The sequence below is a fragment of the Chaetura pelagica genome, unplaced genomic scaffold (assembly GCF_000747805.2).
Source record: "Chaetura pelagica isolate M959 unplaced genomic scaffold, ChaPel_1.0 scaffold116, whole genome shotgun sequence".
Lineage (NCBI taxonomy): Eukaryota > Metazoa > Chordata > Aves > Apodiformes > Apodidae > Chaetura > Chaetura pelagica.
In genome coordinates, this window is record NW_009953655.1 from 4719743 (window position 1) to 4734317 (window position 14575).

Genomic DNA, 14575 nt, shown 5'->3' on the forward strand with positions numbered 1-14575 from the left:
TCTAACTCAGCCTCCTACGGGGGGGGTCACAGATCTCCCCATAGTGTCTGAGCCGGCAGAGTGCAGGTGCAACCTTGAAGCCTCAGTAGTTAGAAAAACATTCCACTGTCTTATCAGCCTAGCAGAACACACTGTTGCTAGTTACAAGAAAGCTTACTGAAGGAAAAAAAAATCAGTAAAAAGAAAAATTGGCTTTATCCTGGCTCAAACCAGGACAATCCCATAAATAATTTAAAGTCCCTTTACAACCCTCATGTCACAAAGACCATGGGTGGGTGATAGGAGGGACAGGGCTCTGCCAGCTTCCACTTCTCCTTCCGATAGCTCCATACAAACTGAACACGGACCCTCTGTGCCTGCGGGTCTTTGCTCTTGTCTATAGTCTATTAAAAAGATATTTGGGGAATAAACAAACAATCTAAATGACATTTCGTTAGTGAAAATAGCAATAGGTGGTTACTATGGCATTATAAAATGTAACTGAATGTTTATCGTTGTCTTTTCTTGTGAATTAAACACAGACATTCGCTACAGCCTGCTAGTTAATGTATTTATTTTGACTTAGCTAGATTTCCCTTGTGTTAAAAACATATTCAAGTCAAGTAGATAATGAAATATAATTGATCTAGAAATCTCTTCGTCTCTCTCTTAAGGTTAAAAAACAGAGACTTGAAACACACCAGTTGAACATAATAATTAAATTAAACTAGGTCTTTCTGTCGGGGAGATTATATTAAAAAACCACAACAAATCAAACAAAAACAAACAAACAAAAAAGCAACCAACCAACCAGCCAAAAAAACCCCAAAAAACAAACAAGAAAGACTTGAAACAAGCAGCCTGGTCCAGGTATAGCTACCCAGGTATAATGGCGAAGCAGTTTAAAAAATATTAACAGATTTGTTGAAATATTTTATTATATACAGGCGCAGAGAGTGTAAATGAAGGCGGCTGGTTGCCACATTTGAAGTTAATAACCTGATTTTGAGGAGTTTCAGTGCCCAGGGAAAAAACTGCAGGACAAGAACTGCAATTTCAGCTTGAGAAAAAGCTCATTCCCCGTGTGAGGAACGGCCAGGTCCCTGCAAGGTAACAGGTTTTAAAATGTGCCTGAAGATGGTGCTGTTTGGATGGCAGAAGTCTCGGGCAGCTGCAGTAAAAAGCTGTTCTATGAAAATGTGCTCGCCCAAAGCTGTGCAGCAGCAGATTGCACCAAAATCTAAACAGCTGAGACACATTGAGAAAAAGCTTAGCAAACAACTTGAGTTTATAATAATTTCCCTGTGATAAAACCATTTCTGGTAAACTGAAATTTCAGCCCCCACGCCTATCAGCAGATCTCAGGCTCCCACTCCAGCCTGACCAAAGTGCTTCTGCTCACCCTCCTGGAGCCCACCCTCTGTACAGCCTTTGTAAACTGGTATCTGTGCATCGAGCATGCAAAAGATAAGAGAAGCTGAAGGGTAATACATCTGATTTTTTTATTTATTTCACAGATGGTGAAGGAATTTAAAGTGGAATTTCCCACTACAAGCAAGCTTTAATGTTATTAAGCTTTATTTTAATGTGGATGTGAAGTGATCTGCTATAGTTTATGACAGTTAATTCTACTCTCTTGGCCAGACTGGGAAACAGATTTTCTTCTGATGGTTTTAATAAGGTTATTTTTTGAAGAGCACCAGGAACTGGACTAGTAGATTTAAAAAAAAAAAAAAAAGTGCACTGGCATATGTAAGACACTTCCCTGCAATTAGCAATAAATTATCAGAGGGGAAACTTGCTTTCTGGCAAAGCACAGTTCTTGCAGAATTTATGTTTTCTCCTAAATTGCACAATGCTTTTTAACACCATATGCCAATCTGGGAATCTCAAGCTTAGTAATTAGCTTTGAGTTTTTGGAACACTTCATAAGGCCTGGATTAATCCCAACTGTATTATCTGGTGTCAGTTACTGTAAGTTGGAGACACACCACACTGAGTTACCAGCCAGTGAATTGTGCAACAATGACCATATGCCATATGCTATTCCATATCTCTCCTGTGCATGTATTCTAACTATCATTTCTGCTAGACCCAGTTAAGGGGAAAGCCATGTTTGTTCCTGATACAAAGCAAAGCAGGCTGCATTTTGCATAAAGAGGATGTCTCCCAACTGGTAGGCTTAAATCAACCTCCTGCTGAGCTATTGTACTGAAATACATGTTGCTTTTTAGAACTTCAAATTTACTTCCTCCAGAAAAAAATGTTATCCCAGCACTATCTGATGACCAGCCATAGGACCTTAACAGCTTGTAGGGTCACAGTCTTGAATGGAAATGCAGCCTCAGTGTAGATTAAGGCAGAAAAAGCCCTTCCTACAGCCGGTTGCTGTCTCCTGTCCTCCCTCACTGTAACAGCTTGGGCTTTGCCTCTCCCGTTGAAGTCTCTGGTCTGTGCTTGCCCTGTGTGAGGAAGCCCTCAAAGGTTGGTCAGCACTCCACATAAGTCCTGCAGTAAAGCCTCCACTTCAGAGGAGTGAAGAGCTCCTGAAAGAGGTTGCTTAAGAAACTGCCTGTGCAGCTCACTGTCTTCTGGTAATTTCATTATCTTTCTTAGTTTTGCCCAAGACCTAAGTTGAAGATGTCCTTCTAAGGGTCACTAGAGGGATTACTAATGCAACTGAATAGCTGTATGGTGGCTGTTTGCTTTCTTGATCCATAGCAGGAACATGACCCCTCACCCCAGGGAGCTTCTGGCCACAGGGCTTACATCCAGCAGGGACAGTCAAATCCAGAGTGAATAGTTGCCTATGATTTGATAAATCACTTTGCTTTTTAGTGTGTCCTCTGAAAAAAATACATTCATGATGGCATTTGTCTCATTGTCTTTGCAGGTGAGAATCAGTTGCTAAAGCAATGTGTCTAGTGTGGATTGAGCCATATAGCATGAAAAGTTCCTGCTGTGACACTGTGTGACTCATAGAATCCTAGAACAGTTTGGGTTGGAAGGAACCTTGAAGATCATCTAGTTCCAATCCCTGTGCATGAGCAGGGGCACCTTCCAATAGACCAGGTTGTTCAAAGCCCCATCCAACTTGGCCTTGAACACTTCCAGGGAAGAGGCATCCACAGCTTCTCTGGGCAATCTGTTCCAGCATCTCATCATCCTCACAGTGAAAAATGTCTCCCTAATATCTAATCTAAATCTCCCCTCTTTCAGTTTGATTACCCCTTGACCTATCACTACACACCCTTGTAAAAATTCTCCCTCCTACAGTCTTCCAGAGGTCCCAAGTCATGCTCAAAGTCCTATGCAAATATGTTTCACCAAGTGACCACATTTAAGCAACCTAACTATATTTTGGGCATGAGTACCTCAGTCAATGACCATGGGCTCTCCTCACAGTCAGTGGAGGGTATTAGGCCCTTTTAAGGCACAGTGCATCTGATTAGTGTTGATCCTGTTGATGAGAAAGACTGTGCTAGGTTCAGAAGTTTCCATGCCATTTAGGATGTCTAGGCCAGATGTAAATGCCTACTTTAGAGGTGATTTCCACTCCAAATATCCCAGACTCATTTTTCCTGCTTTGTGTAGTCCAGCAGGTCAAGAGAGGTTCTCCTCTCCCTCTACTCTGCCGTAGTGAGACCACATCTGGAGTTCTGCATCCAGTTTTGGACTCCCCAGCTCCAGAGGGACAGGGATTTACTTGAGAGTGTCCAACTGTGGGCTATGAGGATGATTAAGAGACTGGAACACCTGCCTTATGAGGAAAGGCTGAGAGACCTGGGACTGTTTAGGCTACAGAATAGAAGAATGGGAGAGGATCTTATTAATGTCTATAAATATCTGAAGTGTGGGTATCAAGAAGAAGAGGCTAATCTCTTTTCAGTCGTGCCCTGTGACAGGATGAGGGACAATGGCTGCAAACTAGAATACAGGAAGTTCCACCTCAACATAAGGGATAACTTCTTTACTGTGAAGGTGACAGAGCACTGGAACAGGCTGCCCAGAGAGGTTGTGGAGTCTCCTTCTCTGAAGACTTTCAAGACCTGTCTGGATGTATTTCTGTGTGACCTGCCCTAGATTCTGTGTTGGTCCTGCTCTGGTGGGGAGGTCAGACTTGATCTCTAACGGCTCCTTCCAACCCCTAACGTTCCGTGATTCTGAGATTCTGAAATTCTGTGTAGTAATGAAAATGGAAGTGATGCTGGCAGACCCAGAACATCCCTGCTTCTCATTCTCAAAAGGCCTTACAGATTCTGGTTGGGAAAGAGACAATAGCTTTTCCAAAGTAGTCATGAGAATGCTTCCTAAGAATGTGATGGTATTTCCAAGGCATAAAAAAACCAAACAACAACAACAAAAAAACAAACCCAAGGAGGAACACAAACTCATTCTTTCAAAGAAGAATCTCACCAGGGTTGTCTGTATAAAGCAGCTTGTCCTTTGTTTTGGTGAGGTTTCTATTTTAGTCCCAAGACTAAGCAAGAGTTAGACTGAATCCAGTATCAGAAAGGTGGTGACATAAATTAAGACAACAGTAAAAGAAGGAAACATATGAGGCTCAGTTTTCAGGCAACGGTGGAACAAGTCAGGTTGAATATTTATTGGTCCAAGGTCAGAGGTTGTCTCGGGCAGGGTCTGACCCTGAACACACTGTTCCTCTGTGCTGGTCCAACTTTCCAAGCCAAAAGGCTTGTCTTCACCTTTGCAGGAACACACGGGTTTAGCAATGTACAATGTAGGCTTTTTTTTCAGCTAGATGTGAAATTTGAGGCAGAATTTATAGCAAAATTCTGTAGTTGTTTGGTTGGGGTTTTTTTTACTTTTGCATTTTTAATATTTTTTTCTTCTTCTTTTTTAATAGACAGAAAGACTGTGTGGCTCATGAAAAAATTAACACTTGGAAACACTGTCCTTTGAGATGGGTTGTTAACTGCTAAGTCATTTTTAAACCAGGTCTGCTTCCTATTTTTTCCATTTCCAAATATAAAATATGTCACTGCTTTGTCTTGTGTGTTAAAATGTTAGATCAATATCTGAATAATTGAATGCAGCAGGACAATGAACAGTTTAATTAGCCTTGAGGTTTTCAAAGTATTAGCTGTTAAAACTAAACAGGAAAATTGGCTTGGTCTGAACCCTTTTATTTATAAATTGCATTTTGGCAGAAGTACAGATCTAAGTTTATGATGCATTTGGATTGTGCAATACAGAACTGCTAGGAAAAAAAAAAAAAAGTAATCTTCATCCATCTAGACCACAGCAATCATCTTTTGTTTGGGATCACTGACACGCACTAAGTTCTTGCAACATCTGTGAACATCCCGATGGGTTCTGAAGTACCAGGAAAGATTCGGGGCCGTGTAGTACCACGGACCTGGCCTGTGTTTGCCTACACTTTCAGTAAAGGAAATGAGAAAAACGCAGTCCTCGGTTCGGATTGAAAGCACCGTGCAGAGATCTGTGCTTTGGGGAGGGTTTTGGCCTCGAGGTGGCACTGTGATCAGGGCCATTTGGTCCCCAGTTCCAGTCACCCAGCGCGGGAACTGCCCGCCCTGGTGCTTAAACAATTACCATACATGATATCTATGGGCGATGGTTAACGAAGATATTCTTCCATATCTTCTTATTTTCACTTATGTTTCACTTACAATAAAATTTTCATTTTCTTCCATGCAAGTAAATACAAGCACACATTTTGAATGCAGATCAAAATACCCAGAAAGACCAATTCTGGACAAGAAGAGGAAACTACAGGAGAAGGGGAAGATAAAGATTTTAACCTACTTCAAAATAAGTGCACAGTCATCAGATGCTCTTTTTTTGCTGACTTTACACAAGGAAAAGATGCAAAATCATGATTCTTGCTAGCAAAAATATTTCCCAGTGTGTTGCTTCACAGATGTACTTTCATACCGAGAAGTTTGGCTAAATATGCACCTGGGAGAAACACCAGAAAGGCTGCAGAATAGAAACAAGTCAAGTGCACAACAAACACTCTGTGACCTATCACTGTCTTTAAGTAGGTCAGATCCAGACATTTACTCAGAAAATTCCCAACATCGGGAAAGGCACATATTTTGGATTATTTTCCTCAGATCTCATCCAAGTTGAACCTGCTCTTGCTAAGTGGGAGCCATATAAACTTACATGCCAGCTAATAGTTTTCCCAGATTCAGACTCAGTGAAAGATCAAAAATATTTTAATACTTCTTTTCTTAAGCATGGTAGAATTTTTAATAGCTTGTGTCTACGTATCCTGCTTAATTTCTGATTATGTACAGATAATAACTTTAAGATTTATTAGTGTTTGCAAAATTGATAGTAGTAATCTAATACAGAATATGAATCTGTATTTAAATTGAATCTAAAGGATCTAGAAGTTCTCATTAGGTGTTAAAAAGGCTCCCGAAGCTCTCAGTTAATGTTTACTTAGGATGAGCAAGATGCATGTGCTGCTTAAATCCCCATTAATCCTTCCCATGCCTCATGCAAAGCACAAATATGGTCCTTAGGGACAAGATGCATGTGCTGCTTAAATCCCCATTAATCCTTCCCATGCCTCATGCAAAGCACAGAAATGGTCCTTAGCGAAAGAATAAGTTCAGATTCCCCAGACTCAGGTTCCTCAAGGGTAAGCCACACTTACATGTGTACTTCATAAGGCTCAGGTAACTATTTTTGAGACAGCTCTCTGTGGATTTCAGATTTTTTTAAACTGGCCTTAGCAGATGAAACAAAAAAGGAAACCTGTATGTGAGAACACTTGAAATATCAGCACAAGACAGAAAGGAAAAACCCAACACCAGGCAAAGAGATGCTTGCTGTTTCTGGCTCAGAATCAAAGTCTCTTTTTAACCTACTCTTGATCCCCAAAGTGCCTACAAGACTTCACTGGCCATTGTAAAGTCCAAGGAAACATTTCATTGTCCCTTTATTTCTTTACTTATCTATTGATTTATTTTTTATTAAACACGAGATTATTATATACATAACCAAACATAGTTACTTCAGAATAATATAATTGTCATGCTTAATAAAACAAAATTATGCTGGAAATGAAGACTTCCAGATGAATCAATTGGTTTTTATCCCTGTGGACTAAACTAACAACAAATCTAAGCAAATATTGTAGGTTTTATCGTCAGCTGAACTTGACTTTGACTTCACAGTATCACATAATTATTTGGTCACAATGACACAAAACTTGCCATTTTATGTCTGCAAATGGCTGCCACTCACCTTTATATGGCACAGTTTTGAGTTTATATGCTTCCATTTTTGAGGATAAGTAGAAGATCAAGTGATGAGGCAATTCATTAGTCTGTTTTTGCTGTTCTTCAAACTAAAAGGCACAAATGGAGGAAGGGGAAAGGGTTATTCCTGCCAGACAAGTTTAAGCGGTGAGAAAATAAAAAAAATAAATATAGACATCATTTCAACCAGTGTCAACCAGCTAGAAGTTAGGTGTCTGGTTTGATGTCGTTGTCCTCTTCAGTGACCTTTGGTGGAACTTGCAGCAGTAGTGTTCATCCTTGCCAAGCAGAGGTGCATTGGGGAGGGGAGATGGGTCACGCTCTGCAGGTGCCCCTCTTGACCTTCTGCACTGAAAAAGCCAAGATAAATCTACCAGACTAGACATATGACTTCTGTCTGGCTCCTGCCTCTAGTGGGAATCGTGGCATGCTGGAAACATGTGCTTGCTGCTGTGGGCAGCCAGCTTGTTGAGTGCGCGTGTCCTCCATCCTAGCTGAACCCTGTGGAGACCTGGCAGTGCTTGGGCCTTTGGTCTGACAACCAAAAAGTGCTGATAAGATCTTGCTCCGTCTGAATATCCTGATTGTCAAATGTTCAAGAGACACATGAAAGCAAAGGCTACGCTCTGCATCTTAGAGAGCAATTGCAAGCAGATGCTGGGCATGTTTGTCTCTTGCTAAATATAAGAGGACAGCTTCTTAGGCTTGACCAAACCTGGATGACCTGTGGGGGTTGCTGAGGGGATTGAAACTGCCTCACCGTAAGCAAGGAGCAAGGCAGGGTCAGGCAAGCTCTGCAAAAGGTGGAGACAGAGCACATAATGTTTCAGCAGCTCTGAGATACGTGACAGACCGTGTTACCTGCTGACAGCTCTGGAGCAGAGGAATGCAAAAAGACCCCGAGCTGCTGCTGCAAAGGGGTACCAAAAGCCTGGAGCCTGGCGTGGTTCCAGCTGCTTTCCCTCCATTGCAATCCCCTCCTGCTGATCTGTACAGGCAGTGAGACAGTAGATACAAATGAGGGAGAGCCTTCTTTGCTCATCTGGTCTCTCTCTTTGACAAGGTAAACATATTCCCTCTATTTTCTGCATGGGGACAGTCAGTTCCATGAGGAAGCACTATTTCAAATCACCTGAAATAAGCTTCTGAGGTGTTCCTCTCATGCACCTCAACAGCACAGTTGGTGTGAAGAAGAAAAGTAGATATTTGCAAATAAGTGGCTCTAGGGTGCAAGAGAACTAAGTGTCAAACCCCCGACCCCAACTCACCAAATGTTGTTCTCCTTTTCTGCACAGCAGCCTTGTTCAAGCACAGGCCTTGTTTGCTTACTTATTAAGTACATATGTTCTATGGAGTCTATGATCTGCAGAAAACATTCCAGCTTTTGGACCCAAGGGCAAAATTCTGCTTTCCAATCTGCACAGCTGATCTTCATGTTGATATTTTGCTCTTCCTGTGGGATTTCCGTGCAGTGAGGGAAAAAGAAATATCAGAGCTCAAATCCATCAGGTGAATCTGAAAGGAAAAGCCTGCTCTGTTGTCATCCTCACTACCTCCCTTAGCAAAATGAGAAACACAAAAAGTAAAATGTAGCAAAAAATATTATGGCCAGTATTGCTAAGATTTAATAAAATGACTGTATTGAACTAAACCTGGTGGCTTTTTGCAATAAGATGTCAGCTCCACCAACATCAGCATTATCAGGACTTCATAGCTTGACAATGGAATGGAGATACTTGTCTCACCCTCAGCTTACACTTTCTCTGTGAGAAAGAGTAACATTTTAGAAAAGGCTTCCTTTCCATTCTCTAAATGTGTGTGATCTTGGATCACCCCTCTAGTTTCTCTTCCTTTTTTTTTTCTTTTTTTTTCCACCAAGTCTAGTCATTTCCAATAAGGTTCATAAAAGGTTTCTGCTTTTGAAGGTCCCAAATGGCTTAAATCACTCCTAGCACAAATGCACTCTCTATTGTGGAAACTGAAACCTGCCACACCATAAGGTGATCTGTATATTAGAACCAGATATCCCTTCACATCTGCATTTCCAAGCAGTGATGTGGTATGTTTTGAGTTAGCCTACTTTTAGAGAGTGGCTCATCAGATAGAGATACAGCTATAAATACTGCTAAAGTGATGGTGACTGCCAGGCTCTTGCAAGGATGCTGGCTGGGGAGAGGAGAACATGTAGGCAAGAGGTACTCCCTGTTGCAAAACACACATCATCTCCCCAAACTATCATTACCTGCACACCACAATGACAGGGCACTTTTTCTTCCTGCTATCTGAGGAAAATACTGTGCCTAGCCAGATGAATGACAGCATTCTGGATACTTCAGGTTGGCCTGAAACCCGTCCTACCCGCTAGTCCTAAGAGCAAGTGGCATGACAGGACCTAGACCCAAAAACTACATGCTCTCCCACTCCGAAACTAGATGGCGTGATACCTATCAGGAGCAATTTGTTAATTTGTTGTCTTATAATTGCCCTGACATGGTCTGGAAGAGGATGGGTAATCCAAAATCTGTCAAACAGTAAGATTACAGTGAAGACTGTGGACAGGCATTTCCCTAAGCCTGTGCTATGGTCTGTTTTATCTCAGCCAACAAGACTAAGTAATATAAAGTGTTTAAGCAGGAAAAGACCAAGACATCTGTGACTCACAGGGGAGAGGTCACACACCATTACAGTGTGCTCACTAGAGAGAGCAGTGCCATCTCCCACTGAGGACCTTCCTCTTATCAACTGCATTCTCTCTACTGAGCTGCCCTTCACTCATCAGCATCATGGTATATATTGTCATGAAATGTCAAACAAGCCTTCCTAAGACCAAACAGTTGGAAGGAGACATGGGAAGTGATTCATCTAACTTTAAAAAAAAAATGACAGTTACCCCCTGAATACATGGAAAATATTGGCTAGATATGCTTTGGGATTAAAAGGTTAGATCCAGGTGTCTGCACTTGGTTTGACTAATCATCCTGAGTAGATGTGGGAGGAGAAAATTGTATGAGTGAAGGAGATAAAAGGGGACAAGTACCTCTTTCTAACTTGTTGGTAGGACATACTCCTGTGATGCACAACAAAGGTGCACCTTCAGTCCTCCTTGCCCATCTCTCTAGTACTCTCCTCATTTAAATCAAGACTTCAGTTTCCTCTGGGTAAGACATGGATTTACAAAGTGTGATATGCAAATTTTTCTGCAGCAAGTTCACTTACTGCTCCAATTTCAGATAACTGCAGTGTAGGTTTTGTTATTCATAGCCAGAGGGCTGAGTAAATTTCTGGGTTGACTTCTCATGTCCTCGCAAGGGCAGAATGTGGGCCACGGTGTTCAGGTTTCATGAGGAATTGCTGTGGGAAATGGCTTGAGCCATCCTAACACAACTGGAGGAGTTTGTTAAGTCAAAGTGGAATCTTATGAGAAGGAGCTGATACCTTTGAGTTCCCTGCTGAGCCCCAATGAGATCCCAGGGAAGATAGCACATCTCAGAAGAAGAAAGCAAACAGAGCTTTACCACGAGTTCACTCAGTGTTTGACCCAGCCTTCCTACTGCTGCAGGGTTTTCTAAGACTAATGAGACTTGATAACACAATAATTCAGAGCAAGAAAGTGAATGCATTTGGGGTTTCCATGGATTTACATTAGGATCTGAGTTCATTGTAATATTAATTTTGACTAGGTTCCATCCTTTCTAAAGACATTTCAACACTACTTCCATGCTATGTGAAAATGTAATTTTTGTATACCATAATGAGCATATTCATATGTATGTAACTGTATCTATCTCCAGATATGTATCTCCACATATGCTGGAGCATTGCAAAACCATTTATAAGAAGCAGTTGAAAATTACATTCATCCTCAGATTTTAATGACTTACATAAACTCTAACTAATCCTTGTTTTCTATTAATATTATTTCGGAACTGACTCAAAAAATTCATGGTTATACATCTGTATATAGATAATTGGTGATAGAGGGGTTTTTTTTGGGGGGGGGGAAATCCATATGCCTCACTCAAATGCAATTTGCAAAATATAATTTTCACATTACAATGAAAAATACTTCCCTTGATCTACTGGCAGTTTTGAAGCTTGATGTGTTGTCCTCTTTTATGATAAATTAATTATAAGATGGAGGAAAGGAGATGTTTTCTGTTTTCCCTCTATGCAGAGCTCACTTGCTTCTTATTAATATAAGTCACAAACATAGGCTCTTTCTAATGTAATAAAGCTCCATGTAATTTTCACAAGTTTCCTTGGATCTTTCACTAGGAATACACATAGTTTGGATCATTTGACCATTAAAGTGCAAAAGCTAGTATAATTTTTACCTCAATGTTAATGTTATTTGGGGGCTAACTTTGATCTATGCATCAATTTTCCTTTTACACAACTGTAAAAATACAAAGAACTTCTTGTACTGTAAGTTCTTAATACTTTCTTTGATTGAATTTGGCTCTATCCTGGAATTAATCTAAAACTCCTGAGTCAATCAGATTTAAGAAGGTATGAGTTTTTACTCAATTCACTAAGCTCCAACTGTTTTTGAAGTTTGATCTAAGAATTCAGTGTATCAACATGCAGGGAAGTTCATTACAGCCCCTGACAATGGTTTAATGCTCCATTAAAACCACTGAAGATTGGAAGGAGAACAGCATTTTAGTGAATTTTGCTTCAAAATCCTCAACTTCCAGCTCTGGCAGAAAATATTAAAATTTAAAATGTTGCTACATGAAAGCCTGAGTTAAAATCTACCTTGTTAATATTTTCTTATATCGTGTAACACAAAAATGGAAAGTTTAATGTTATCTCAAAATTAAAAGAGTTATATTCTGAGATGACAGTACAATTTTTCCCCTAAACCATTTGTTTTAGGCAAAATCAGTATTTTTGTGCAGTGGTTTAGTTCAGGACATCTTCATTTTCTGATGGAAAACAATTCCAGAAATCTTATGGGTTAATGTTCAATAGCTCTGAAAAGTTACCTTTTTTTTTTTTTTTTCTTTTTTTTCTTTTTCTGTCTCTCTGTGTTTTCCAGCTTGATTGTTAACAGAACAAAATATCCATGGTTAGGTCTGGTAAAGATCTCCTTCCATAATGCTCTTTTGTCTGTATAACAATAATAAAAGCTTTATTGGCACCTATTTCACATGACCTCCATAATTCTCCTGTGGCTGACCCTAAGCAGCACCAATAAAACCGTGCATTTTCTCACTGTACATACAAACTGAAAAAAAAAAAGGAAAAGTTAAAATTGTATAAGGAAATCAATGCCAAGGACCTTAAAAGAAACAATAACTTTAAAGCAGGATTGCAAATTTTTTTGTTAGTTCCTTTCAGTTTTTGAGATAGCAGATAATATATTGATAACCCATTTTCTTCCCTTCTCTCCATCTCCAGTCAGACAATGAATACATATTTCTGAATGGGATCTGGAATTTTAACACACAGGTATTCTCCAAAATAACTATTGAAGTGTTTTCTTCATGAATATACTCACGTACCCAAGGATATTCCCCAGTCTGATAATTTATTATGGGTTAAAATATCCCCACCTTAGTAAGGAAACAGCACTTAAGCGATGCGATTCATGATCCCAATTGTATGACATCTAGAATGACCAATAAAGAGGCATCACGGGCAGTCAGGACATGCTGCGGGCTGAAAGTTTCCATCCAAAGCACTTAGTGACTATCTGTGAATAATGAATACATTCATGGGAATCACCACGGTTTGTGCAGCGTCCTTGAAAGGGGAAAAGTTCTATGCCAGTATCACTGATGCTGAAGAATTCCCTAGGGTTGTGTTTATAGAGATACTTTATTGAAAAAAACCAACAAACCCAAACCATAATTACCAGTTACTCTGTTTCCCCACCTTCGACGACCCCTTAAAACTGGCTGCAAAGTCAGAATATAATTCCACAAAATGTTGTTGCACTTAAGTTCTGCTCAACCCACATTTGAAGTTTCTGGGTGTTCTATCTGGAGGGAAAAAAAAAAAAAAAGAGAGAGAGAGAGGCTCCCACTGCCATGTTGTCCTAGTCCTTTGTGAGTTCCCTGCTGGAAAGACCACCCAAAATGGGGTACTCCCATGGGACGAGCACAGGACCTTCACTGAGGCAGGGCAGGGGAGATGGGTTGACCGGGACACGGGACACCCCTCTGAAAAGCCCCCTCCGCTTGTCCCAGCAAGGCCCAGAGAGACATCAACCCCACCTTTTTGACGGTGGCGAAGCCGGAGCAGAGACCTGGCAAACTCCATGCAGGGACGGGAGGTATGCGGGCGGGAGAGGTTTGGGCTGCTCCCCGGGAGCTGAGGGAACCCCCTTCCCCAGCACTCCCCGAGGGAAGGTGAAAGGTGTTGCACAGAGGTTTAGAGGCGGTGCAACCATCTTCTGGCTGATCTTTAATTTGAAGTTTTTTTCTTTAAAGTAAGTGTCCAGACCATCCCACCACCACCTCTACACCGCTAGAGAAGACCCAGAAAAAGTTGCTTTTGCACCGTTGTATCTGCTTATGCCTTTTGATGGCTCCCGAAAGTTTAGTGAAGATGCCAGTACTGCCTTTATTTGGGTTTGTATTTATAGCTAAACCGAACTTGGCTGAAAAACGATTTTTATTTATAAGTATATGCATCCATATATATACATACACACATATATATCGATATATCAACCAGAGGCAGATGTTGGCCAAAAATTTCCTTACCCGCAGCGTTGCCGTCTGATCCATTGGGAGGGTAACAGGAGCTGAGCGATCTGTTCAGGATGGAGAAGGGGATTATTCCCCTTCCCAGAACGCCGTTCTGCCTGTAGCGCCGGGGGTGAAACGCCTCCTGCAAAGGATCCGGGCTCCAAAAGTACCGCGGTTCCTTAAAAGCAGAGGAGCAGAGGTTAGGTAGCGAGCTCCAAGCCTGTCTTTCATTTCATTTCTATTTTACGACACATTGAGGCAGCGAGGAGAGCAAAGGGAGACATCAAACACCGGCAGGGTAATTGCCTTCACATTGCTGGCAGGCCCGCTCCAGTTCGTGCGGGAAGCGGCAGGGCAGCGGCGGGCGCTTCACTGGAGGCACTTGTCACACTCACGTACGTGTTTTCGGTCCCAAAAGCAGCGCTCCCCTCTGCTGATTCCCTCTGGACCCCAGCCCCAAATCCCTTCTCCTCCCTGCCCCTTGCAGCCGGCCGTGCTTTGCACCCACGTCCAGCAAATCCTGCTAAATGTTTAGGAGCCGTCGGAGATGATAAAGGGAGGAAATCCCACGGGCATCCCACGGCAGTGAGTGGCAGGGGCTGGGAGCCAGGGCTGCTCCGCGGGAGAGACTCCCAGCCC